This window comes from Phascolarctos cinereus, unplaced genomic scaffold (assembly GCF_003287225.1).
Source record: "Phascolarctos cinereus isolate Bilbo 61053 unplaced genomic scaffold, phaCin_HiC Scaffold_4;HRSCAF=312, whole genome shotgun sequence".
Classification (NCBI taxonomy): Eukaryota; Metazoa; Chordata; class Mammalia; order Diprotodontia; family Phascolarctidae; genus Phascolarctos; species Phascolarctos cinereus.
This window is the reverse complement of record NW_027555847.1, coordinates 728,106,447-728,120,360: the sequence shown is the minus strand read 5'-3', so window position 1 is coordinate 728,120,360 and position 13,914 is coordinate 728,106,447. Positions and strand designations below refer to the sequence as shown.

The following is a 13,914-nucleotide window of genomic DNA, read 5'->3' as shown; positions in this document are numbered from 1 at the left end:
GGGAAAAATTATATGTATGGAGATAGAGAGAGATAGAGAGAGAGAGAGAGAGAGAGAGAGAGAGAAGAGAGAGAGGGAGGGAGGGAGGGAGAGAAAGGAAGAGAGAGGGAGAGAGGGCACAGGGTGAGTTGAAGATTAAGGGGTCATATCTGGAGAATAAAATTAAGGGATAAGACGATTATACTAGAAGAAGAAAGGGAGAAGTAGAATGGGATAAATTATCTCACAAAAAAAAAACAGAAAAGGCTCTTACAGTGGAGGGGAAATGGGGGAAGGTGAGAAGGAATGAGTGAATCTTATCCTCATAGGATTTGGCTTAAGGAGGGAATAACATACACATTCAATTGGGTATGGAAATCTGTCCTACCCTACAGGAAAATAAGGGGGGAAGGGGACCAGAGAGCAGGAGGATGATAGAGAGGAGGGCAGATTGGGAAAGGGGTTAATCAGAAGTAAATACTTCTGAGGAGAGACAGGGTCAAAAGAAAGAATAGAATAAATGGGGGACAGAATAGGATTAAGGGAAATAGAGTTAGTTTTTCACAACATGTCTACTATGGAAGTGTTTTGCATAGCTGCACATGTATAACCTATATTGAGTTGCTTGCCTTTTCAATGAGGATGTGTGGGGAGGGAGGAAGGGAGAAAATTCGGAACCCAAAGTTTTAAAAACACATGTTTAAAAAAAATGTTTTCACACGCAACTGGGAAATAAGAAATACAGGAAATGGGGTACAGAAGTCTATCCTGTCCTACAGGAAAATAGAAGGGGAAGGGGATAAGAGAAGGGAGGGGAGAGACAAGAAGAGGGCAGACTAGGGGAAGGGGTATTCAGAATGCATGCCATCTCAGGGTGGGAGGAGGGGTGAGATGGGGTGAAAATTTGGAACTCAAAATCTTGTGGAAACTAAAAATAAATAAATTTGTATTAAAAAAAAATACGAGCTTGTTGACTTCCTATCCCCAGCACTTAACAAGATGGCTTGTATAGCACACTCAAGTAATAGTTGCTTACTGACTTGAATGTCACTGTTAACAGTTGGGAAAGAGCCTACTGAGATCTGAAATGCATATGGGGAGATTATTGTTGGACTAATGGCCTAGAGTACAAAGAACAAGATTGGTGGAAAAGGCATTATTCTTAGCAAAGAAGGATACCTTTTCCTCTAAGATTGAAAGGATGACAAAACAGTTGAGAATTCTTAAAATTTTTGATGAATGGAGTTGGAGGGAGCAAATGCTTCTCATACTGACTTAATTTCCTCAATAAATGTAAATCTTGGGAAGTTTGAGGGTTGTGGAAGGAAACTGTTAGGGGACTACAGGAGAAAAATGTATGAGTAAGACTGCAAGAGAAGTAGATAGGGGTTTGCATCATTTACGACATTTTCTTTTAGTTTCACGTGCCTAATTATCAGTAATTCATCATAATTCTGAAATCTACGTTAAGACTGTTATATTCTTAAGACTTTTCTCCAACATGAACTATCAATTTCATAAGATGTGTTCTGGAAGAAGGCCACATGCATTATATACAGTTTTGTTGTTACTGTTGTTTTGTTTTAGTATAAACTGATATTACAGAAGGATTTTGCTTTGGAAGAAAGTCTTCATTCATTACATTCATAAAGTTTCAGTCCAGTATGATTATTTCACATTGGGTAATCTCTGTTTTCATGTGGAATAGCATCCCAGTCATTGTATTCATAAGGTTTCTTATTGATGTGAACTTTTTTATGTTGAGTAAGCTGTGCTCTCAGGCGGAAGGCATTCCCACATTCATTACATTCATATGGTTTCTCACCAGTATGAATTGTATGATGCTAAGTAAGCCCTATCTTTTGGCTGAAGGCCTTTCCACACTCATGACATTCATAAGGTTTCTCACCAGTATGAATTTTCTTATATGCCGTGTAAGGTTTGTACTATAATAGAAAGCCTTCCCACACTCATTACATTCAGGTTTCTCTCCAGAATGAATATTCTTATGTTCAGTAAGTTGCACTTTCAGGCGGAAGGCTTTCCTACATTCATTACATTCGTAAGGTTTCTCACCTCTATGAATTGTCTGATGTTGAGTAAGTCCTATCCTCTGCTAAAGGTCTTCCCACATTTATTACATTCATAGGGTTTCTCTCCAGTATGAATATTCATATGTTGAGTAAGCTGAGCCCTCACAGTGAAGGCCTTCCCACATTCATTACATTCGTAAGGTTTCTCTCCAGTATGAATCCTGTGATGTTGTTTAAGTTCTTGGCTATGGCTGAAGGCCTTCCCACATTCATTACATTTAAAAGGTTTCTCACCAGTATGAATTGTCTGATGCTGAATAAGTCCTATCCTCTGGCTGAAGGCCTTCCCACACTCAATACATGCATAAGGTTTCTCTCCAGTGTGAATCCTATTATGCTGTTTGAGTAGTGGTCAATGACTCAAGGTCTTCTCACACACATTACATTTATAAGGTTTCTCACCAGTATGAACTCTTTTATGCTGAGTAAGGCCTGCACTATACTGGAACGTCAACCCACATTCATTGCATTCATAAGGCTTCTCACCAGTGTGAATTCTCTTGTGTTGAGTAAAGTTTGTACTTGAGTAGAAGGCTTTCCCACAGTCATTACATTCATATGGTTTCTCCCCACTATGAATTCTATTATGTTGTTTAAGTTCTGCTCTGTGAACGAAAGCCCTCCCACATTCATTACATTTATAAGGTTTCTCACCAGAATGAAGTCTCTTAAGTCTAGCAATTTGTGTACTCAAGTGAAAGGCCTTCCCACATTCATTACACTGATAAGGTTTCTCTCCAATATGAACCCTATGATGTCATTTAAGTTCTCAGCTGTGACTGAAGGCCTTCCTGCACTGGTCACATTCGAAAGGTTTCTCACCAGTATGAATTTTCTGATGCTGAATAAGTCCTATCTTCCGGCTGAAGGCCTTTCCACATTCATTACATTCATATGGTTTCTCACCAGTATGAACTGTCTGATGTTGGTTAAGTCCTACCTTCTGGCTAAAGGTGTTCCCGCATTCGTTACATTTATAGGGTTTCTGAGTAGAATGACTTAGCTGATGTTCAGTAAGGGCTGTTCTTGGGCAGAAAGCTTTCCCACATTCATTATATTTATGCTCTTTATCTTCAGTATGGTTTGTCTGATATAGCCTATGTTCTGACATGTGCCTAAAAGCCTTGCCACAATAATTAGATTCACATTTTTCTGGACATTCTCTATTTTTTGCGAATATCTTCTTTGAGCATATTTTATCATGTATTCTTACATCTGAATGCCGTTTGATGTTCTTTCTGTACATGTAACATTTATCAAAACTCTTTCTAATTCTATGTTGTGGAAAAAGCATTGGCCCTAGAGTGAAGTTTCCACCACATTTTTTACATTCATGGCCACTCCATTTACTGAGAAATTCCTGTGGAATGTTTTTTCCTTGACAAGAATATTTCTTCTCATTGTTCTGCTTCTTTGTCAAACTGGCATCAGATTCCCAGGATTCTTGAAACTCTGAGACAGACGGAACACTCATATTAAGTCTTTCTTCAGATGATTCTTCCGTGAAAGTGCCCAAATTCTGAGCTGACTCCTTGGATTCATGGTGAGTCTCCCAGTCTGAAAGAAATTAAAAATGTAAATGTCCCCTGTCACACATACTATCTGTGTACTCTATTCTTTCATATTTGCCATCAAGCACAATTATTTTCTCAGCGTTCTCCCCTTGCTCCTCTTATCCCAAACTTCTCTCTAGTTTGACAAGCAGGTTTTTTTTTCCCCCTCTTCATTAGGGTCCCTATACCCCATTTAGTGGTTTTGGTTTGATCCAAAATTAGATTGTAGTATTCCTTTGCTTCTAGGTCTAGGCTTTTCAATTCGTTTTATTAATCATCTCTTTCTATTTTAAACTAGTGGTAATTAGAAATTTGAGATTTTTGTGATGCTAAATTTCCTTAATCCCTATTTTCACTCATTATTGTGTGGTCTAATTTTGTGACATGTTTCCTTAATAATTTGATTAGCATATCTTTATACCTTTAATTTATGTCATTTTTATTATGTTGATATGACCCCAGCCATGCTTCATTTTTCTTCCTACAATCCCCCAACACTGCACTCCCTGTCTCCTTGACAGCGGCCCTGATGCACAGACTAGAAATCAGCTCTTTTTGCTCTGGAACATCTGCTCTTGGGCCCCAGCTATCCTGAATGGTGAGTGCCTCAACTGGCCTACTGTTTCAGTCAGTCAGTCTAGCATTGATTAAGCATCGACTATGTACCAGGCACAATGCAAGGCTCTGGGGATCCAAAGAAAGGGAAAAAAAAACCAGAAACATGCTTGCTTTCGAGGAGCTCACAAGCTGATGTGGGGAGACACCATGAAAACAACTACGCACAAACAAGATATATACTGCATAAACGGGGGAGTCAGTCCAAGTACCTCTAATTTAAAAAAAAAGAACAGGTTGAGAAAACCTTTGCTAGAAATATCTCCACCAGAATTGTGTCATTGAAAACACAATTGCCAAAAGTATCTGCAAACGCTGCTGCAGAGCACGAGGGAGGGAAATACCATGAGGTAAATAAAACCAATACAACCTGGAAAGTAAGTCAGCATCACCTCACACAGAGCCCTGGCCTCCCCAGCACCGGCTTCACCCTCTCCAGCTGTCAGACGCGTCTGACGACGTGAGCTGCCCTGCCCAACGACCCGCTCTGGCTGCCTGCTCAAGTGTGTACAGTTTTATTTAATGCCTCTTGTATGTACCAAGTAAATTAAGAAAAGGCCCGTTAATTCCTAGGCAGTTTGGTGGCCCAGTGGATAGTGCCCAGCCCCGAGTCAGTGTACTCACATCCGGCCTCAGACACTCACTAGTTGTGTGACCCTGGGCAAGTCACTGAACTGTTCTCTCCCTTAATTTCTTCAATTGTAAAATGGGGACAATAACAGCACCTCGCCTGCAGGGTTGCTGTGAGGCTCAAATGAGGCTTAGCCCTGTGCCTGGCACACACAGAGCATAGGAGGTGCTTCATAAAGCTTTCCTTTCTTCCACCTTCCCCTCCCACCTCCTTTTTCTCTCCCTCCTTCACTTCTTCCTTCTGCCCTTCCTCCCTTCCTTCCGTCCTTCCTCTTTCCTTTCTCCTTCCCTTCCTCCCTCCTTTCTTCCTTTCCTTCCTCCCTCCTTTCTTCCTTCCTTCTTTCTTCCTCCCCCTCTTCTTTCCCCAGCAGAAGCTGAGATGAGGACTCACCCAGCAGACATGCCTTCCTTTGGCTGTGACTTTGGTGGAAGCAATGCTATATAGGAACTGGGCTTACTTCCTCCCCTCAGAGGATGTTGAGGCCACATATTTCTCTGTGTGTTCTTGCTCTGTCTCATTGCAAATATCCCTGTGTAGAAGCTGCCTGTAGTTAAATGATCAGATGGAGCTGGAGATGCTAAGTCCTCGCCCCCTAAAAATGGAGGCCACAACCAGCGGGGGACTGAGCTGATGGCAAAGACGCCCACAAACCTGAGCACGAGACGTAGCAGGCCTGGCCCCGAGAGGCTTAGGTGAGAATGCATACATTCTACCTGGAAAGCACCCACAGTTCACCTCCGGCTGGATTCGCTCACCTGCATGGCCCATTCTTGGAGATGCTCCCTGTCGCTCCAACTGGCAGATCACATCAGGTTTGGAAGGCACCAGTCCTGCTTATTGAAAAAGGGCATCCTCAGGACAGAGAACCAGCTGAGACTCTACCTGCAGGCCCTGTTTTTGTGTGGATCACTGGGGATGCTAAGCAGGCCTAGAGGCATGTGCAAACGACATGCGAAGGCTACTCTGACAGTCAGGAATGGGCCACAGAATGGATGTGTGCCCAGAAAGGGAATTCCTTCATTCGTCCAGTCCCTGCTAAGAAGATGGGGTCTCTTTAGGGTTCTGCATTGGGAGTCAAGGACCAGAGAGCAGGCATGCTTCAATACCCAGGCCAACAAAATCAATTGCCTGGCTCCCACTGTAAAAAGTCCAAACCTTTCCTGGGAGGTGACAGCACCTCTATCAGCCCAGCCTCACAAGAGGGTTAGCAACCCCTCATCTCTACAAGCCAAAAAATAACTACTCATGACTTGAGACCACTCTGGTATTCATTAGAGCAGGAAGTAAAGACCCTCCTCTGGCAGACTTGGGGGGGAAAGGAAGGAGGGGCACAGAACAGAGTACAAGACCCAGCTATACAAAGCAAAACCTTTTACTCACAAATTAGCAGCGGGAAAGGGTCACATCTAGTAAAAACTGCTCACTACTCAACAGCCCACCCCTCCTTTCACCAAGCAAGGCCCTTCCAAGGGGCAGAGTCTGGGTCCTGGGAGAGCCTGAGGGCCTTACCCAGGCAGACCAGGTTCCTATAGTTCTCGAGCATCACCTCCCGGTACAGCTCCTTCTGTGGCCCCACTCCTCCAGTGTGAAGTCCATAGCCATGTCCCTGAAGGTCACTGATTTCTGAAAAACCCAGTACACCATGGACAGACCAGGTTGGAGACTTGAAGTGGCCAGGAACTGTACGGACTGCTTCTCAAGACTTCAGGCTTCTGCACATTCCAGGTGCCTTTCGTGTTACTCAGTGTGAACTAGATTTTGAACTGTCACACAAGGCATTTATGATAATAATAGCTTGTACTCATATTTTACTTTTCCATTTATGAAACACTTACCCAGAATAACTCCCTTAGGCAGGTAACAGCCCCCTCACATCTGAGAGATCTCCAAACGGAAACTAGGAAAGGGCCCACAGGAGTCCCCTGCCAGGACTCTGAGAGTCAGGCCAGAGCAGCCCTTGGTCTCCTGGATTACAGCTCAAGACAGCTACCTGCAAGAATTACTGATCCTGCCTTGTATACTAGATTTTGCTCAGGAGCCCCACACACCAGACCACTGCATCTTCTCTGTCTCTAAGGGAAGAATGCTCATGCATGAGTTCAAAATTTCAGTCTTTCTCCCTGAGTTAGATGTCAAAAGCTTTGCCACAATCACTTTTAATCAAAGAAAACTCTGAGTTAACGTTTAGAGATTCATTTCTCCCACAAAGCATTCTGATTCCATGGGAATGGTTATCTCAGCCCCACCTGCACATGCAGCTTGCGGCATCGGGGTATAATCCCTGAAAACAGACAAGCTGACCCCGCCTCACCTCCTCCTTGCCCAGTAAGAGTGGTCTATCCCATTCCCAGGCACTGTGAGTCAGCTGGCTCATCATGTGTAGCATTGGGGTGCAGCAGGGTCCCCCAAATTCACAAAGCATTCTTCTGAGACAGAGAATAGTGGCCCCAGTTCCACGTGTAAAACCCCTTCCCTTAGTGTAACATCAACCCCATGATATCACCTACCCTGTAACGTTTTTTTGTTCTATGCTTATAAAAAATGGGCTGCATTTTCAATTCTTTGTCTTTTGGCTATTCAAGGCAGTCATTAGACCTGCTTTATTGCCTGGCTATGCCCCTGGTAATAAACTATTACCTTGCTCAGAGGAATGTGCCTTGGTTTACCTTTCTGTTAAATTTCACTCATGACATTTCCTTCAATGTACCCCCAAGGGACCACAACTGATCAACTGCGAATGACTTAGCTGCTGTTAGAGGTATAATGATCCAAGACATTTCCAAAGGACTTGTGATGAAAATGCTCTCCATCTCCAGAGAAAGAACTAATAGAGTCTGGATGTAGATTAAAGCAGACTTTTTCTTTACTTTCTTTATTTTTCTTGTTTGGGTTTTTTTGGTCTGTTCCCCCCCACACACCCCATATGACTAGTGTGGAAATACGTTTTGCATAACTACACATGTATAACCTATATCAAATTGCTTACCTTTTCAATGGGGTAGGGGGTGAGGAGAGGGAGGGAGGGAGGGAGGGAGAGAATTTGGAACTCAAAATTAAAAAAAAAGATTGTTAAAAATTGTTTTTACATGTAATTGGGAGACAGTAAAATATTACATCGTAAAAAAATAATTTAAAATTCCATTAAAGAATGCATTAACAATGAGACAATATATGAAATGCTGAGATGTTATTCCAGGAAAAAAGAAAACACTTCCTCACCTGGTGGGCCCTGGCTGCCAGGAAGACTGAGGACATTCTCTTCTCTTCCAAGTTGCCTCTTCTTGGGGAAGGCAGAGCTGGGAAAGAAAATGGGACCATGAGAGGCCAGGGGCCTGAAATGACCAGCCACCTTTCTGCTAATCTGGCAGGTCAAAGAGAGCTGCTAAACCAGGGGTGGGGAACCTGCAGCCTCAAGACCACATGTGGCCTTCTAGGTCCTTCCTTGCATCCGGCCTTTTGACTGAGTCCACATTTTACAGAACAAATCCTCTGATGAAGGGGATTTGTTCGTGAAGTTTGGACTCAGTCAAAGGGCTGCACTTGAAGACCTAGAGGGCCACATGTGGCCTCCAGGCTGCAGGTTCCCCACCCCTGTCCTAAATCCAGTGCCACATCTTTACATACAGACCATGTCCAAGGTACTGGGAACAGATACCATCCTCAAGGGCCTCACATTCTACTGGGAAAACCAATAAGCTGAGAGAGTAATCAATCAGTAACCCAGTGAAGTGCTGGGAAACCTTTGCAGTGGCCCTTGAAGATCAGGATTCTGTGAGCAGCACAAGAGGAGGGAAGGCTTCCAAGGAGTGGGCTGTAATACTTACGGTGTGTGGGAAGACCTGGCAGTGGGATGCAGGCTTTGGGAGAAGGGTTGGTGAAGGGCTTTTGTGGGAAAGATGGGTCAGGGAGGGGAACAAGGAGCCTGGCCTTTGTGCAGCAGGGAGGCACAATAGGGAGGGGAGGCAGGACCTTCGTTCCTATGGAGGCAGCCCAGGTCTTCGCTTCCAAGGCCCCCAGCCTCTACACGCCCCACCTCCACAGCCCACATACCCATCACAGGACTGCCTCCTTAGGTCAGGCCCTGTGCACAACTGCCATGGTCTCCTAACTGGCCTCCGTCCCTCCCCCGCTCCACACGAGTGTGACTTTCCTGAAGCTCACACTGAGTGGCGTCACTCGATAACCTGTGCCTCTCTATGGGCTTTGAAAGCTCTTCCCGATTTGGGCCCCACCTGCTTTCCTGCCTCATTGCACACTGTCCTTCCCACACTCCACAAGCTGGTCTTTCCCTGCACCCTGGCTGTCTCACATGCCTTCAATGCACTTGCTCTTTTCTTTTCTCTCTTGCTTTAAGGGGCTGATCAAACATTTCCTCCATGACTCCTGATCTCCAACGCGAGCACTCTCATGTTCAAACTGCAATGCATCTGCATTTGTTCTTACTTATTCTGCATACAGGTGTAGCAAGGGCCGTCACCCACAGAGCATGCTCAGCCCTGTCCTTCCTGGTTGGGGTTTTGGAGTCTGCCTCTGGCCACATGGTGGCCAGTCCTCATCAGTCTCCTTGCTCCAGGTCAGTGGCAGAGGGCTGGCTGCAGCACTGGTCAAAAGGAGACTGACCATTTTGCTGACTCCCCATGGTGGGGGTGGGGAGGGGGCAGGTAGGTAGTGCTGAGAGGGAGCCCTCCCTCCAGAGGTTTCCAAAGTGGGATATGGCCCCCTGGGGGATGCTGGGCCTATCCAGGGGGGTGGTAGTAGCCACACGTGCATTGGGGGGGTATTGAATAAAAATAAGGAGGTGGTAGAAGAATAAGGAAAGAACAGAGAAGAAAATTTTGGAAGAACCATTCCTACATGTTTCATCTGTTGTGTAACAGAGTTAAAGTCATAGTGATTACATCATTTTCCAAATAAAGATGCAACATGCAAGTTATAATAAGTCAGTGATCAAGTCTGCCAACAAGTCTTAATGAGCAAGTGTTGGCAGGTGAGGTTGTCTGCACTGTCGGGAAGTGAAGCATGCATCCGCAGGAATATATGAGTGTAATGACTTGTTTACAATACGACACAGTCACATGACACAATAGTGTGTCACCGAAATTTCAATGCAGGAAAAAAATTTAAATTTAAGATGCATCATTTAAAAAATCATATTTTTTAAAATGACGTGAATTTCAAAAAACCACTAAAGGATTAAAGAAGGTAGATTCCAGGGTGGCACTGAATATTTACGTTTAAAGGGGGCAGTAGGCCAAATACCTTTGGGAACCTCTGCTCTGGATTCTCCAAGAAGGGGCTGCGTGACGGGAATGGGCGCTCTTTCCCCCAATGCCTCTCCCACATGGAGCAAAGACCCCAGCTGAGGAGATGCACCCGGGCCCCAGCTGCCGCGTTTGTGTTTCCTTTCCCGGGCAGGGGATCAAACATCATTCTTGGGGTAAAAGTGACCAGGCTTGCAAGCAACCTTGTGAATAAACAAAGGAGCTTGCATTTTATGGTCGAAGTGGCAGGGGGCGCAGTGTGTTGAGCAGGCCCCCGGTCCCCTGAGTCAGAGGGCTGACTGCAGCAAACCCTTGCATCTAAGACGGGCCACCCATAGCCTCGGACCAGCAGACACACGGCGCAGCTGTTCGGACAGCGAAGGGCGGAGGTGGAATCTGCAACGCCTATCAGCCGTCCTGCTGGGTGCCGCAGATCAAACAGGGGGCCGTCAGTACAGACGGCTCGGGTGCCAGGGGCCGAGTTCAGGCACGTACTTGGCACCGGCCACACTGCTGACCCCGCAGGGTCACCGATCTATACCCGGGGGCTGTTTCCCTGCAAAGAACGGGAGTCCTGGCCAGCAGGGACTGGAGGACCAGCGCTCCTGATTGGCTAATTCTTCTCCCCACCTCCCTGGGAGGACCAATGAGCGCCTGTTCTCCCATGGGGTGTGGCCACGCCGGTGGCGGAAGCGGACTGCGCAAACGCGAGTTTCCCTCCCCTTTCCTCTCCCTCTTCCAAGGCTCCCAGAACTCTGCCTCCCCGCTGGGCCCAGCCCTTCCGCCTCGAACTCACCCCGCCCGGGGAACGCGGGAAAATGTCGGGCTCGGGCCCGGGGGCGTCGTCGACCAGGGGAGACAGAGCAGAAGTGAGAGGCTGGAAAGGACAAGTTCTGACTGGCAGGAAGACGGTTGGGGGTGGAGCAAGAGACTCTGAGCGGAAGTGACGTACATCCACGAGCTCTTCCATCCGCTCCTCTAGCTATGTGCCTGTCCCCGTTTCCCCGGTAACCACGCTAGGAGGGGAAAAGGTTTCTGGGAACTGTAGTGCGCGCGCGCACATGCTCAGCAGAGGGCTAATAGCTTGACGTCAGCTGAGCGGGGCTTCCGAGGCGCCCCCGCCCTCTAGGCCAACCCTCCTTGTTTTATAGAAAAAGACTAGGTGGGTCGAGGAGTACCCGTTCTGGAGCCGGAGGGAGACCACGCTGATTGGCCGCTCGGGGGCGGGGGGCAGGACTGGGGAAGGCCCGGCTGAGGAGCTTGGCTCCCCCCTTTCCGCTGTTCTGTCTTACGCTTTGCGCACTGCCCCGCTATGAGCCGGCGCGTTCCCCGAGGGCTGGGCCCGGGTCCTCAGGACTTAGCTCCGCCCCGCCCCGTCCCGTCCCGGGCCTTCCCCTAGACCCCGCCCCCCCAGCCCCGCCCTCTCCCGCCTGTGCCGTCGGGGGTGTGGCCTCTGGGGGCTGCTCCTTGATTCTTGCCCCTCCCCCATCACTCACGCCTTACGCACCTGGGGCGCATTAGAGACTTGTCATCGGAGGCCCACGTGGGTAAGAAGTCGCACTTAGTAGGAGCCTCACAGCTCTGGAGCCTGAGCATCTCTGCTCCGCTGGGAATTCCAGCTCACCGCAGGCCGTCCCTACCGCTGACTTTGGTGCCCCTGGCTGGAGGTCAAGAATTTAGGAGGCGGGGCTGAAAGATAAAAAGTTTAATTAGCATCAGCTGATGGACAATCGCTGGATGGAAAGCAGTGGCCCAAAGGGAGATATACACCTTTACAGGGTTTTACACAGCCTCAGGCTGCTCAGTCACTTTGCTTACTTGGGAAACTTAGTAATGGGGACTGGATGGCTGGTGACTTGGGGAGAATGCATTAATCTTGGGGTCCCAGGCACTGCCAAGGGTCAGGTGTGTCCCAAAGGGGTAATGAATCTTTATTAGGATATCCTGGTGGGGTAGAAAATCTCTAACATAGTGGGGGCCTCTTTCGAGAGAGTACCATGTTATTGAATAAAATACAACCTGAAGGTCCGTCTCCAAATACAGGACCCTGTAGCTCTGTTTCTTTAACTTCTGTGGTTACTTGGAGTTTTCCCCCAACTCATAGCGCGCCTCTCAAAATTGAGATGCTAGAGAGAGTGTATAATTAAAGTCACTAATATTAAGGCAGGTGGGACAACCAGGACACTTTTCTAGTCTTGCGTGAGAATACTGACCACGGAGCTATGCCTGAAGAATTGGCAGTAGGGATTTATTCCTGGGAATTTCATACTAGTCCACCCTCTGAGGATTCTGGCTTATTTAAAGACGTAGGAGTCCTAATCAAAGGAGGCATTACTATAGAGACCATGATTATCACAATTATATCCAGGAATTCCACTGCATCTGTGAATAAGGCAGAAGCTATATGCCCTGTGGCAGACAGGTACCACAAGCCTCCAAGTGGACATTTTCTATGGAAATGAACCATGTCCCTTAGCAGAATGGTACTGGGAACTTGAGTTGGACAGGCAAGAGCCTGTGAGAAAGGATTAGGAATTAGGCTTTCCAAACAGAACTAGGGGCTTCTGAGGACTTCCAAGATCTTGTGGATAGCCCCTCAACCAATCAGAAAGTGCCCCAAACAACTGTTCCTTAGGAAAGAGCCCTGGAGGCTAAACCAGGTGCACCCTATGGGGTGGAGGACTAGGCTTCTATAGTGCTTGCTTAATCAGCTTATTAAATATTAACTGACACACACCCGGAGGGCGGAGATGGCCACCATTTTTGAACGTGAAGTGGGAGGAGTTAACAGAATATGAAGGAACATAGGATGGGCAGTTCAGGAGACTGTAACCCAGATGAACTAGACCAATCCTAGCCCTGGTGGGTGGGGCATGGATCTTACTGTTTAAACATTGGTTCTACCACTGAACCATCGAACGTGCCATATTAGAGTGTGCTGTGCCCGCTTCTCTCGGGAGAAGTGTAATAAAGGCTTTCTTTCATTCACTCCTGTAGTAGATTTTTGTTTCAGATTTTTCTAACGAGCAGACCTGAGATAGTAGAAGAAAACGATGAGACTGAGGGACATCGAGGCAGGGACAGATGTCACCAGGCATGACCTTATACAGACTTGAGCCGAAATGTATGAAAGGGGCAGATCAGAAGACCTCTGTGCTGATTTTGTCTGTGCACACCCAAGGATAAAAGCATATCACCTCCTCAGGGTGAAGTGATGCATGCAAAGACTGATGCAGAAAGGCACGGTGGATCCTGAGAATGCAGGTAAAAGTGCACCGTGGAGATTAAGCCAGAGTTTGGTACGTGACCCTCACGCACTTGTCATCATCACATATTTTACTGACTCAGAAGCCTTTGCCAGTACATCTGAGGTGAGACAGGCTCAGCTACAGAAGCCAAGCAGAGCCCCAGCACTACCGCTTCTGAGCTGCGTGCATGGGACAGGAGCCAATCAGGTGAGAGATGGAGCAGTGTCCAATCCCATTCATCTTGGAGAAGTAGAAGGCCAGGGAAGGGAGGACCTGAAAGCCTTGGGTTAGAGCACCTGTCTTAGGTAATCAACAGAGACACAGATCCACATTTTGTTATAATTGAGTACTGAGGAGTCTTATGTACCAGTGAAAATCGGCTTTGAGCCTCTAGTTACACAAACATTAAGAGACTTAATTCTGATCAATGCAGTGATCATCTGTGATTTCAGAGGACCAGTGATCAATTATGAACAGAGAACAGAAAAGAGAGCAGAAAGAAAGCTAGGAAGAATCCCAGATACGCAGGACAGC

At 46.8% G+C, this 13,914-nt stretch overlaps 1 pseudogene across 1 annotated transcript; it reads right to left on the bottom strand.

The window, feature by feature from the left end:
- Positions 1-1,362: 1,362 nt before the first annotated feature.
- LOC110201818 (uncharacterized) lies at positions 1,363-11,450 on the bottom strand (annotated as a pseudogene). Its single transcript, XR_013486536.1, has 5 exons — positions 10,929-11,450; positions 8,091-8,167; positions 6,381-6,494; positions 5,627-5,701; positions 1,363-3,629 (listed from the first exon to the last, which is right to left on the bottom strand). The product of XR_013486536.1 is annotated as an uncharacterized LOC110201818 (transcript).
- Positions 11,451-13,914: the final 2,464 nt, after the last annotated feature.